A 14,549-nucleotide genomic window follows, 5' to 3' on the forward strand; every position below is an offset into this window, starting at 1 on the left:
GCAGCCCCAAAAAAACGACAAAAAACACACAAAACAGCACAATCCCAGCCCATCCATGGCCTCAATGGTGTTTAAATTCAACAAGACACCCCACAGAAAGACTAGGCCCATGCAACACTCACCACCCCTGGGCAAAGGGCCCCACCAGCAGCCCCAAAAAACGACAAAAAACACAAAATTCAGCACAATCCCAGCCCATCCATGGCCTCAATGGTGTTTAAATTCAAGAAGACACCCCACAGAAAGACTAGGCCCATGCAACACTCACTACCCCTGGGCATAATGGATGAAAAGTAGGCAAAATAAGTGCAGGCCTCAGACACTGCCTCTCTTCAAAATGGCCCCTTGCACCCCAAGCCAGTCCACATCAACAGTACACCCCAAAAAAACAGAAAAACACCCAAAAATCACCACAATCCAATGCCATCCAGGATGTTTACATTAAAGAGAGTGAGACCCCACAGGCACACTCAGTCCATGCATCCCTACCCCTTGGCAAAAGGCCACACCAGCAGCCCCAAAAAAACGACAAAAAACACACAAAACAGCACAATCCCAGCCCATCCATGGCCTCAATGGTGTTTAAATTCAACAAGACACCCCACAGAAAGACTAGGCCCATGCAACACTCACCACCCCTGGGCAAAGGGCCCCACCAGCAGCCCCAAAAGATGACAAAAACCACAAAATTCAGCACAATCCCAGCCCATCCATGGCCTCAATGGTGTTTAAATTCAAGAAGACACCCCACAGAAAGACTAGGCCCATGCAACACTCACTACCCCTGGGCATAATGGATGAAAAGTAGGCAAAATAAGTGCAGGCCTCAGACACTGCCTCTCTTCAAAATGGCCCCTTGCACCCTAGGCACATGTTGCCTGTACCAGCCAGCACTCAAGATGGCCACCACCACCACCCACATGGCCAGTCCACATCAACAGTACACCCCAAAAAAACAGAAAAACACCCAAAAATCACCACAATCCAATGCCATCCAGGATGTTTACATTAAAGAGAGTGAGACCACACCACAGGCACACTCAGTCCATGCACCACTACCCCTGGGCAAAAGGCCACACCAGCACCCACAAAAAACGACAAAAAACACAAAAATCAGCACAATCCCAGCCCATCCATGGCCTCAATGGTGTTTAAATTCAACAAAACAGTTGTATCATGCACCCATAACCAACCCTGGTCCTACTGGATACTGTGGCTACCCACAATATATTTTATTTAATGTTCTGAAAAAGTGCCAAAATTGTAGTTGCAGCAACTGTAATGCCCCAAACAAACTTACTTGTGAAAGTTGATTTCTAATCCAAAAGGGATCCAAAGAAAGTCAAAAAGGCCTCAAATCCAAATATCCAGCAGCACCCACAAAAAGTAATCCTTCCAGGTCAAGGTCAAGTCAAGTCAAGTCAATAAATTTATATAGCGCGCTACATACCCAGAGGGTCTCAAGGCGCTTGTAGAGGGGTGGGGACTTACTTGTCAAATATCCACGTTTTAAGTTGCTTTCTGAATGCTAGGTGGTTCTGAGTAAGGCGAAGGTGAGTGGGAAGTGAGTTCCAGGTTTTAGCTGCCAGGTAGGAGAAGGATCTACCTCCCATGGTGGTTTTGTTGATGCGAGGTACAGTGGCAAGGGCCTGGTTGGAGGATCGTAGCTGGCGGGAGGGGGTGTAGAAGGACAGTCGTGTGTTGAGGCATTCGGGTCCAATTTCGTAGAGTGCTTTGTGTGCGTGGGTTAGGAGCCGGAAAGTAATCCTCTTATTGACGGGGAGCCAGTGGAGGCTTTTCAGGTGACCAGAAATGTGTTCTTTACGCGGGATGTCTAATATGAGCCTGGCTGAAGCGTTCTGGATGCGTTGGAGTTTTTTCTGGAGTTTTGCGGTGGTACCGGCATAGAGGGTGTTTCCGTAGTCCAGTCGGCTCGTGACCAGAGCGTGGGTGACTGTTTTTCTAGTTTCGGTGGGGATCCAGCGAAATGTTTTTTTGAGCATGCGAAGAATGTTGAAGCAAGATGAAGAAACGGCGTTGACTTGTCTGTTCATCGAGAGTGAGGAATCCAGGATGACGCCCAGGTTCCGTGCGTGGTCCGTCGGGATGGGTGCTTTTCCAAGGGCCTCAGGCCACCAAGAGTCATCCCAGGCGGAGGGGGAGGTGCCTAGGATGAGGACTTCTGTTTTGTCTGAGTTCAGTTTCAGACGGCTGTGCTTCATCCATTCGGCTACTTCTTTCATTCCTTCATGCAGGTTGGTTTTGGCAGTGTTGGGGTCTCTGGTGAGTGATAGGATCAGTTGAGTGTCATCGGCGTAGGAGATGATGTTGAGGTTGTGTTGGCGTGCGATGACCGCGAGGGGGCTCATGTATACGTTGAAGAGGGTGGGGCTGAGTGAAGATCCTTGTGGTACGCCGCAGATGACTTCAGTGGCCTCTGACTTGAATGGTGGAAGGCGGACTCTCTGGGTTCTTCCAGTGAGGAACGAGGTGATCCATTCCAGTGCTTTTCCTTGGATTCCGACGTTTCTAATGCGTTGTAAAAGGGTGCTATGACAGACCGTGTCGAAGGCTGCGGAGAGGTCAAGGAGGATGAGGGCGACTGTGTCTCCATTGTCCAGTAGAGTTCGAATGTCGTCTGTTGCTGCGATGAGGGCGGTTTCAGTGCTGTGCTTGGCTCGGAAGCCGGATTGAGAGGAGTCGAGGGATTTGTTGGTTTCGAGGAATGCGGCGAGCTGATTGTTGACCGCTTTCTCGATGACTTTGGCCGGGAATGGAAGGAGTGAGATAGGGCGGTAGTTTTTGAGTTCGGTGGGGTCAGCTGTGGGTTTCTTCAGGAGGGCGCTGAGTTCGGCATGTTTCCAGCTTTCCGGGAAGGTTGCGGAGTTGAGGGAGCAGTTGATGACGTCTCGAAGGTGTGGTGCTATGATGGAGTCTGCTTTGTTGAAGATGTGGTGAGGGCATGGGTCTGTGGGGGATCCTGAGTGGATGGAGTTCATCAGACGGATTGTGTCCTCAGTGGAGATAAGCTTCCAGTCATTGAGGATATTCAGGGGGGGTGGGGGTCCTGCAGGGGGTTGGGTGGGTTGGTCTTTGGGTCGGTTGTCGAAGCTGTTGTGGATGTCTGCAATTTTGTTGTGGAAGAATGAGGCTAGGGAGTCGCAGAGGGCTTGAGAGGGGGTGATGTCGTTGGAGTTGGCTGAGGGGTTGGTAAATTCCTTGACGATGTTGAATAATTCCTTGCTGTTGTGGGCGTTGTTATCTAGTCGGTCCTTGAAAGCGGCTTTCTTGGCATTCCGTATCAGTTGGTGGTGTATGCGGGTGGCGTTTTTGAAGGCGTTTTTGGTGCTGGTGGTTGGGTCTTTTTTCCAGGCCTTCTCAAGGGAGCGACAGAGTTTCTTGGATTTCTTAAGATCATCGTTGAACCAGGAGGCCTTCTTGCTGCCTAGTTTGATTTGTCGTTTTTTCAGTGGTGCTAGGATGTTGGCGCTGTTGGATAACCATTGGGTGAGGTTGGTGGCTGCTTGGTCTGGGTTTGAGGAGTGGGCTGGGGGGTTTTGAAGAAGCGATGAGGAGATCTGGTCGATGGTGATTTTGTTCCAGTTTCTTTGCAGAGTGGGTTGGGGGTGGTTGTTGGATGTGGGCTTGTTGTAGGTGAAGTGAACGCAGCTGTGGTCAGTCCAAAGGAGAGCTGTGGTGTGGCTGAAGGAGACATGTTTGCTGGAGGTGAAGATAGGGTCGAGTGTGTGACCTGCGATGTGGGTGGGAGTAGTGACAAGTTGTTTAAGTCCGAGGTTGGCGAGGTTGTCCAAAAGGGTGGTGGTGTTGCGGTCGTTGTTCTTTTCAAGGTGAAAGTTGAGGTCTCCCAAAAGGATGTAATCCTCGGAGGGGAGCGCGTGTGGAGTGATGAAGTCCGTGATGTCTTCACTAAATTGTGCGCGGGGTCCTGGTGGCCTGTAAAGGAGGGTGCCTCTGAGTGTGGTCTTAGGGTCGGTGTGGATCTGGAAGTGAAGGTGTTCCGAGTTGGCGAGGTTGACGTCTGAGCTGGTTGAGATGCGGATGGATTTCTTATGGACTATAGCGATGCCTCCTCCTGTGTGGCCGGTGCGGTCTGTGCGAATGATCTTATAGCCTTCCGGGATGGCAATGGTGATGTCTGGTGCTGATGTGGCGTTCATCCATGTTTCTGTCAGGAAGGCGACGTCCGGAGAGATGGTGTGTAGTAGATTCCAGAGGTCAATGGCGTGCCTGTGGACCGAGCGGGTGTTGAGCAGGATGCATTGTAGGTGGTTGGGGTCGGATAGCTGTAGTGTGTTCGTGGGTGAGGAGTTGTTCTTGGTGCCGTCGAACTTGCAGGAGTAGCAGGAAAAGGGGCCATGGGTGTGTCCAGGGGCGGCTTGGACGCAGTTGGGGGAACGGCCGGGGTTGAGGGCTAGGAGGGTGGTGGCATCGTAAGTGATGCGGGAGGGGTGGACATTACGAGGACCAGGGGCTCTGGCGCTGGGCGCGGTCCAGGCGCGGACGGGCGTAGACGGGCTTCCCTTTGGCGCACCTTCGGCGCGACTGGGGCGCGGTCGCTGCGCGTGGACGCTGCGTGTTAGGTCATTGGTCATAAATGGTGAGTGGAGGGGGCGGAGCGTGGGAGGGTCAGCAGCTGGGAGGCGGTAGCAGGGAGGAGGGGCGGGCCAGGGAGCAGGTAAACAAGATGGAGGGTCAACGGGAGAGTAGGGCAGGGGCAGCAGATGCACCACGGCACCGGGGGCACGGACGAAGTCCCAGGGAGAAAATAGAGCCTCAGCAAGTGTCGCGCTTCAGAGTACAGTAGAGCGAGCTGCAAAACCTGGTGAGGTACTATGCCTAGAGTCACGTAACGAGGCAGCTCTGTGGGAATGCGTAAACACAATGAATGTCAAAGCGCAGCTGATTGCGTGTTGCACGAGCGCGATGTAAATGAGATAAATAAATGCGCGATGCAAATGAAATAAATAAATGCTGTTAGAGATCAGCGAACACAATGAATGCCAAAGCACAGCTGAATGCGTGCTACACGAGCGCGATGCAATTGAAATAAATAAATAAATGCGCGATGTAAATTAAATAAATAAATGCGGTCAGAGCTCAGCAGTCAAGATACGATACCACCAGCAAGTTAAGGCACGAGTGGGAGCTGGGATCAGGGAGCGTGGTGGGAGCGACCGTGCTGGAGCAGGTCCAGGCGAAGGTCCAAATGAAAGTGACCAGCACATGAAGAAAGCACTGGGAGGAGCCTGCTGGACAGGAACAGGAAGTTGGAGACTGTGGGGCACTTCCTCCCCCCCCCAAAAAATGGACTCCTTGCAAAACAAAGGCCATGCAAATGTCAACCTGAGGAGTGATTCTGATAAAAATCATCATTTTCTGAAGGTTAATCCTGTTTGCTGGTGGATTTCTTGTGCAGAATTGCAAAATCTCTATTTCGCGAGTGCGAGATTGTTCCTGTCTGCCGCAACTACGTGTTCGCAATTGCAAACTCTCGCGAGGCGTGCTGTGCAAGGTGGCAAGCCGCGATTACGTATTCGCGGGCGCCAAACCCCCGCGGGATCCCGCAGCAAGATCCAAAATGGCGCAGCACTCGCAAAATATGATTGAGAAAAACAACTCGGCAAACGCTTAATGACGGAAAGTGAACGCCGTGCACCACGCCGCGTGCCGCAACATTGTATCACCAAGCAAAAAATCAGCCGCGAGCGAATTCACGGATTTTCGACAAATTCACGAGAGTTCGCGGATTGCGAATTTGCCGAAAATCTAAAAAATCCACGATCGGAGCGGATTTTACGCCCATGCTTAGTGGTGACCATGAGCGACCAGCGTCAGGGAGGGGTTTCCCCTAATTGGTGTTGAAGGCATGTGCTGTGGGGCAGCAAGTCCAGAGTTCTGTGGGGTCTGTGTTGTCGTGTGTGTGCTGGTTAATGTATCACATGCGAGATGCAGTGCAGCCTCGTTTCGGGGAGCCACACGTCCGTCAGTAGGCGTGTGAATCTAGGCGTGTAGTGTGATGGTGTGACTTACATGGGGCGTATGTCGTTCTTGGCGTCACCATGAAGCAAAAGGTTTGCTAGCATTCTCCACCCATTTGTGCGCCCCCCTCATGCACAGGAGCCTAAAAGTGTTAGCTTCTGCCCTTGTCCATGTCAGTAGTGTGGACAGCCAGTACTGAGGATCAGGAGGGGCAGGTGCCTTCCACGACGTGGACTGTCAATTTACAATCAGAGGCAATGTTGTTTCGCCTTTGTGTTAATTTTTTACATGGTCTTCTTCAGGACATTAATCATTGCATTAGCAAGAACTAGTGGAGGTACTCCAGTAGGTTGGTTGTACTATGCATCTGTATAGTGAGTTCCCTAGATTCATAGGTGAGATACCCATAATATTCACTAGGTACAAAGAACAGCCTAAGAATTTAACAAATAGGTAATGGTAACAGTTATATATGAGCGCTCAGCTAGTAAAGGTTAAGTAATAGCCCAATATTACTCAGTCGGTGCTCAGGTATGAAGGCGGTAGGTTACCTCTACCACAAACCAATCACAGAAGTGATTATTTTAATATACAGATTAATACCGAGCACTCTTAGTCCATAAGAAGTCTTTAATTGTGTCTCATTTCTCAATTTATTTTCTTCATTGAAAAACGTATTATCCTTTGAAAGTATAATGATCCAAACTTAGTATATACAATGGCCCAATATTTCTTTACGCAGCCATTATCCTTTGAAAGTACAATAATCCAAACTTAGTATATACAATAGTCCAATGTTACTTCATGCAGCCAACACGTGTTTCGTCTGGTCTAAGTCGACCTTGACTTCCTCAGGGCTTATAATTAGTCAAATTTCTTCTTCTCATATGATACTCGTAATTTGTTATTAGTAAATCTAAATTCCAGCGTATATTCCATAAGGTGTACACCACCCACTATGTCCAAAGTTCTTTGTTTCCAAAGTTTATCACGTATTTATTCCAACGTTGTGCTTTAGGTGACTTACTCGTACATCTGAAATGATTATATGGAGATAACAAGACGTGCTTAAATGCATGAAGGATTTATAAATTGTACATAAAAAGCATGATCTATGACCCTTTCTTGCGTGGGAACACCTCCCCCTGCATACATTATACCTGGCGCAGCTGGCGCAGGTATAATGTAGCGCAGGGGTTTACAAAGTGACGCGTCTACCTAGATACGTCACTTTGTAAATGTGGTGCAACAAGGCGCATTTTTTACACTGCTGGTCCGTCACAAAAAGTGACGCAATAGTGGTGCAAAAGTGACGCAAGGGCTCATACCCCTGGTCCTCAGGTCGCCTTCGCTCTGCTCATCCTACCACCCCCCCCCCACCCCCGCAGCTCGTCTGACTGTGCATGTTTCAAGGTATGAAATGCACCGTCACCAGGGGGCTTCCTGCTCCAACCACAGGGGCTCTCTCTGCCCAGCGCAGCCAGTGGAAAATGTGTAATATAGAAAAACTTTGCAATGCTGGACTTACGCCGAGAGCAGAAATGTGCAGCCAGTTTATCAATCCACGTCACATGCATGCGCTAAAAGTATCCATTCTAACATCCCTCTGGATTTAAAAGCGAGTTAGTGGGTGCTTTGAAAATCCATCATGACGCAGCTTCTATTTGCCAGTGAACAGATAATAATGATATAGTGCACTGCATCTGAACACAGAACCATAAATGACCCTTCTTGTCAAAAAACGTGTGCCCAGCCATCCTTACAAAATCACACACTATCTCCCTGATGTCTTAGTTGTATAATTAATAGTTTAAATAGTCCATCTCTCGCTTGGCAACGGTAACATTATTCCTAGAAGAGAACTGTACCACCGAGGGTTAAGTCAGCACCCCTCCCCCAGCTTTGTCTTTTCGAAAACAAACTCTAATATTGTGAAGGTGAAAAACCGTCTGTGCGGAATCAGATAAAGAGTTCCTTGTCTCTTCAATGACAGTGTCGGCCCTGAGGCGCTTGTCTGCCGCGTGCTGCAGGTAGCGGGGCTCCCCCGGTGAGGAATGCCATCCGGCCGCGCGCCATGTTGCAAGATCAATTATGGAAGACAGTTCCTAATAAGAGAATGGGCTTTTGGTGCTCGGCGGGTCCGCGGGGACCCTTGAACTTGCTTCAGGGGAAGTGCGAAAAGTATTTATTGTGCGCTGCATGCGGCATAATCTGGTTTTGCAAAGGAGACTCACTCCCCGGAGGAGCGCATTATTCAAGGCAGGGTGGGAGGGGGAGGAAGACGCCAGACACAGATGTATTGCGGCAGCAAAGCCTGGGGTGTGCCAGGAATACAAAGGGACATTCCAGGGGACGGGACTTGTTTTCCAATCAGTGGCGCTGCGGCCAGATGCGCGCTCTTTGTTGTCAGGTGCGCCGCACTTCAGCTCACAGGCAAGGGACCACCAGCTAAACTCAGTAGAAGGCACGCCAGGGTCTCTGGGTAGGGTCACCAGATTCTCGAAACAAAAAACGGGGACAGGTCATAGACATAGAAGTAGGACTACGGTTTGCAGTAATGATCGACATAACAGTAGGAATATTTGACAGCTGTCGTAGACATAGAAAAGGGACTACAATGACAGCTCCCTCCACAGACCAAGACGAAGCATTACAGACAACAAATCTGAGGCCTTTTATTGGCACCCCTCTCTATAACACAGCAGCATTAGTACTTCTTATTACATTTACACTTTTAAGGACTATAGCGTATATTTGCCAAAAATCAATAAAACATAACGGGCTAGCAAACGCCAGTGCAAAGAGAGCATGAGCGTGCATGCTGAACCGGAACAATGAAAAACAGGGACATTTCTGTGTTTAACAGGGACACTGTTTGAAAACGGGGACATTTGAGTCGCTTGGAGAAAAGTGTCGGGACACGGGGACACTTCTCCAAAAACGGGGACCGTCCTGAGAAAACGGGGACGTCTGGTCACCCTATCTCTGGGGCAATCCCCCCAAGGGATGTTGCAGCATCTTCGTCTTTAACCCGTGCCCAGTCAGCAATTGGTGGTCTTCTTTGGGGCATGTCTGGAGCATTGTGGGAATTACAAATCTCAGGGACCAATCGGTAATGTTCCTCATATACTATCCAGGGAACAGCTTGCCCGTTTATATATTTCAATATCCTGGCTGATGAGGGCTGAAAGCCCGAAACCGATCCTAGGATGCTTGTTTTCAGTCCAGGGAGGACCTGGCCTGGCAGTTCGGGCTGGACTGTTCACATTGGGCGCTGGGGCAAGACTGATTTGCATATGGCTAGGTCCAACCTGGAATGGAATGATGAGCAAAAAAACGATGGATTTAGGCCGAGAGGTCTGTACTGGGGTGAATGTATGACATTGTTCTGCATTCTGTCCATCAATTGTTTTTTTTGCATTTGTCACCACGAGTGGGACGGGTATGCCCAGACGTGGGTCCCGTACTCTCCATTCCACTGGAATCAAGCTATCCTGGCTGATGAGGGGTGAAAGCCGAAACCGGCCCCAGGATGCTTGTTTCCAGTCCAGGGAGGACCTGGCTTAGCAGTTTGGGCTGAACTGTTCACATGAGGCACAGGGTCAAGATTGATTTGCATATGGCTGGGTCCAAACTGGAATGGCATGGTGAGCAAAAAAATAATGGATTTAGGCCTAGATCTCTGGACTGGGGTGACTGTATGACATCGTTCTGCATTCTGTTCATCAATTTTTTTTTGCATTTGATTATATATTTCATCCTGCATTATCCTTCTTCTCAAAGGCTTCTTACAACAGCCAGCAATTATCATAGGATTTCAAATTTTTCTGGTCCACAAGCGAGGAATGTTCTGCCTGCACATACTTGGAATTGATTAAGGAGAAATATATTTAGCACCTATCCGATATTACCTATGACTTTCTTTGATTCTCAATGGTGGATGCAGTCTCCGCAGTGGAGAAATGATGGCGGTACATCTTTAAACACAGAAGACCAGAGCAGCTCAAAAAAACCTCTCCACCAAGCTTACATGTTCTGAGTTAAAAATTACTCTGCAAAAGAATCAACAGCCCAATTCCAACCAACCCTTTAATGATTTAGCTATCCTTCTAATATAGTATACAGCCACTATTCACTCCTAATTTCCCCCATCAAAAATAAGAGTCAGGTTCAGCGCTTCATCAATAACCTTCACTAACCCATGCTCTTTGCTCCTCAAAGTTAGAACCCGGGTATCGGGGGACCAGATTCACGGGACCAGTGACCTATGTATTTTTTAGGGAGAAGAGTTGAGTATGAGTCAAGGATTAAGCATTAATTTTCTTTTGGTTAGACTACTGTTCTCAGAGCAGCTGGCTATATCAATGGTACTACATTGGCTTGAATACCACCCCATAAATCAGAAGTATGTTTTCTCCCTTCTATAAGGTAAATGTTTGTTTGGTATTATTAGCCATTTTTTCCTTCTTGGCATCCCCCTTTTATGATTACTTCTGTTAATACTTTAATTAGAAATAACAAATATATTGCATGTTTGTTTAATGTCATTTTTCTTTTCTATGTGTTCGCCTAGTCCTCTGGCATATATTCACAGTATTTAATCTGAGTTGCCTTCTCTGTTCTGAAATAATTATTGCTGAGTAGTAAACAAGCTTTCATGAAAGCTATTAATTGTATTCTCTTTAACTATTGTAATTCAGTATATCAACAAAGGTATTTGGGTCGTGAATTATACTAGGAGATGCGTCAACGCGTTTCGGTGGTTTTTCTCAATTTTGTCCACCTTTGTCAAGACTACGTTTGATATCTGTCGTGGTGCAGGGGTCAGTTATAATCACCCTAGAGAAATGGACATACAAGAAGTTGTGGTGAGTAGCTATAGAACAGGGATATGCAATGATGATACACTAAGTGAAAATAGTGAGTTATTGATATTCATGTATTTGAGATGAATGTTCTGTTAGATTAGAAAATGCGGCATGGGTAAGATTTTTCTTATCCAGCACCTTCACCATCAGATGTAATCAAATAACTGCTGTACCTCAGAGCAATTTTCCAGATATGTATTTTCAAATGATATCACCATGCAATGCATTACAGAGTACTAAAACAAAAAAGTTGTTTATGTTAATCATAAATGAATAGCCCTCTCATTCCGTCGACGCATCTCCTAGTATAATTCACGACCCAGATACCTTTGTTGATATACTGTATTTTGGTGTACATAACCCAGGTGTCAGAAATAGAGTCTGAATATACAACCAGTATTGTACTAATTCTAAGTCTTACAGCCTTTCTGTCTCTGTATTTCAATTTTGCTGGTCAATATTGAATGCTTAAAAATTATTTTTCTTTACATTCTCAACTGTGTGAAGTGGCCTCACAAGGGTCCACTCGTTTTATGTTTTTATTGCTTGTATTTGTAATACATTGTATGAATTCATTTTATATACGTATATCTTGTTATTAGTTTTGATTTTTTTATTGTATTTTATTGAGTTCTTCACTAGGGAATTTCCTCGTTTCATTGGATGAAATGCAGAGAGCCAAAGGATGCAGAGGTCAAGTGATGCATAGATGCATGTTATGCATGGAACGCAGAGATGCACCTGAGAGTGGATGCAGTGATGCTCTGGGTATGAGATACAGATACGTATCAGATGCAAAGAAGGTAGTATGCATGAAATGCAGGGAGCCAAAGGATCCAGAGGTTCAAGTGATGCGGGGATGCATGTTATGCATGGAATGCAGAGATGCACCTGAGAATGTTTGCAGTGATGCTCGTTGTATGAGATACTGAGACACATCAGATGCAGAGATGGTGGGCTGCATGAAATGCTCTGAGCAAAAAGATCCAGAGGTTCAAGTGATGCCACGATGCATGTTATGCATGGAAAGCAAAGATATATCTGAAACAGAATGCAGTGATGCTCGTTGTATGAGACACGCAGACATATCTGATGCAGAGATGAACAGGGTGCTGTGATGCCTGGGGTGGAGAGCTATGCAGGATTCGGAGATAATGGGATACATGAAATGCAGGGAGCCAAAGGATGCAGAGGTTCAAGTGATGCTGAGATGCATGTTATGCATGGAATGCACAGTTGCATCTGAGAGTGAACGCAGTGATGCTCTGGGTATGCGATACGGATTCACATCAGATGCAAAGATGGTGGGCTGCATCAAATGCAGGGAGCCAAAGGATCCAGAGGTTCAAGTGATGCAGAGATGCAGGTTATGCATAGAAAGCAGAGATGCACCGGAGACTGGATGCAGTGATGCTCGTTGTATGAGATACGGACACACATCAGATGCAGCGATGTATGCTGGGAGACAAAGGTTCCAAGGTTCAAGCGATTCTAAGATGCATGTTATACATGTAAATCAAAGATGTACCTGAGTCTGGGTGCAGTGATGCTCTGGATATGAGATATGACTCTACAGCAGAACACCTCTGTAAATTAATGAACATCATCATCCGATCTGGAATTTATCCCCATTCTCGGAAACAAGCCATAATAAGACCTCTTCTGAAGAAACCAAATCTGGACTCTAGGGACTGTAAGAATTACCGTCCCATCTCCCTGCTTCCTGTTCCAGCAAAAATCTTGGTGACACATCTCAATAAGCACATCTCAATAAGCAGCTTATGGAAATGGCAGACAAGCAATCCTGGCTAAATGAGTCTCAGTTTGGATTCAGAAGGCATCACGGTACAGAAACAGCCTTGGGTTAGTCCCGCAGGGGTCTTCCTTCAGTGCCACCCTCTTTAATCTGTAAGTGGCACCCCTCGCTACAGTAGTCCACTCTTTTGGATTAGAGGTGGTGTCATATGCAGATGATACTCAAGGCTCATGGTCAGAGAATGTCCACAAATGCATGTCCGACGTAGCAAACTGGATGTCTGCTAATTTCCTTAAACTTAATGGGAATAAAAAAGAGGTGATGATGTTCGGATCAGGGACGGCCAAATGGAATAGTAACTACTGGCCTCAATCCTTGGGATGCTGTCCTGTCCCGAGTGAAAAGGACAAGAATTTGGGAGTCTGGATGGATATGGAGCTTGGCTTTACGGCTCAAGTGAACAGTACCATCTCCACATGCTCCTGGCTTACAAGGATGTTAAAAAAAATCTTCCCTCTCATCCAGCGTGCAGCCAGGATCCAGGTAGCTCTGACTCTGGTATTGGCCAGACTAGACAAAGGCAATGCTCTGTACCCGGCCTCCAGTAAGGGGTTGCTACATAAACTCCAGGTACTACAGAATGGACTCGCAAGACGCATTCTGGACATCCCCAAAAAGGGACTAGAACACCTGCACTGGCTTCCCATTGAACAACGCATCAGTTTTAAAGCACTGTGTATGGTCCATAAGTCACTGCATGCCTCCTACCCTCTGAGACTGAAGACCATGTTCAAATGGACTCCCCAGGACGAACAGTGCGCTCCTCTCACCAAATGCAACTTTGGGTACCAAGAACCAAGAAGAGGAAGTGGGGGATAGGGCTTTCTCAGTGACAGAATCTACGCTCTGGAATTCCCAGCCATTGGCACTTAAATCTATTCAGTTTCTGCTCCCGTTTAGAAAAGCCCTTAACACCTGGCTGTTTACGGTGAGCTGAAGCTCCTCCATGCCTCTTCTGGTCGATGTGTTATCTGCGGTCTCTCTCTACCCCCTTGATGCCCTCGGGTGATTGTTGCGCTATATAAATATCAAATCAAATCATCAGATGCAAAGATGGTGGGCTGCATGAAATGCGCTGAGCCAAAGGATTCAGAGGTTCAAGTGATGCGGGATGCATGTAATGCATGGAATGCAGTGATGCATTTGAGACTGGATGCAATGATGCTCGTTGTGTGAGATACAGATACATATCAGATGCAGAGAAGGTGGGATGCATGAAATGCAGGGAGCCAAAGGACTCAGAGGTTCAAGTGATGCAGGGAGGCATGGAATGCATGGAATGCAGAGATGCATTTGAGACTGGATGCAATGATGCTTATTGTGTGAGATACAGATACATATCAGATGCAGAGAAGGTAGGATGCATGAAATGCAGGGAGCCAAAGAATCCAGAGGTTCAAGAGATGTCAAGATGCATTTTATATATAAAAAGCAGAGATGTACTGGAGTCGGGATGCAATGATGCTCGTTGTATGAGATACTGACACACATCAGATGCAGAGATAGACAGGGTACTGTGATGCAAGGGATGGAGAGCTATGCAGGATGCAGAGATGATGGTATACATGAAATACAGGGAGCCAAAGGATCCAGAGAATCCAGTGATGCGGGATGCATGTAATGCATGGAATGCAGAGATGCATTTGAGACTGGATGCAATGATGCTTGTTGTGTGAGATAGATACATATCAGATGCAGAGAAGGTAGGATGCATGAAATGCAGGGAGCCAAAGGATCCAGAGGTTCAAGTGATGCAGGGATGCATGTAATGCATGGAATGCAGAGATGCATTTGAGACTGGATGCAATGATGCTTGTTGTGTGAGATACAGATACATATCAGATGCAGAGAAGGTAGGATGCATG

This window comes from Lissotriton helveticus, chromosome 5_1, assembly GCF_964261635.1.
Source record: "Lissotriton helveticus chromosome 5_1, aLisHel1.1, whole genome shotgun sequence".
Taxonomy (NCBI): Eukaryota; Metazoa; Chordata; class Amphibia; order Caudata; family Salamandridae; genus Lissotriton; species Lissotriton helveticus.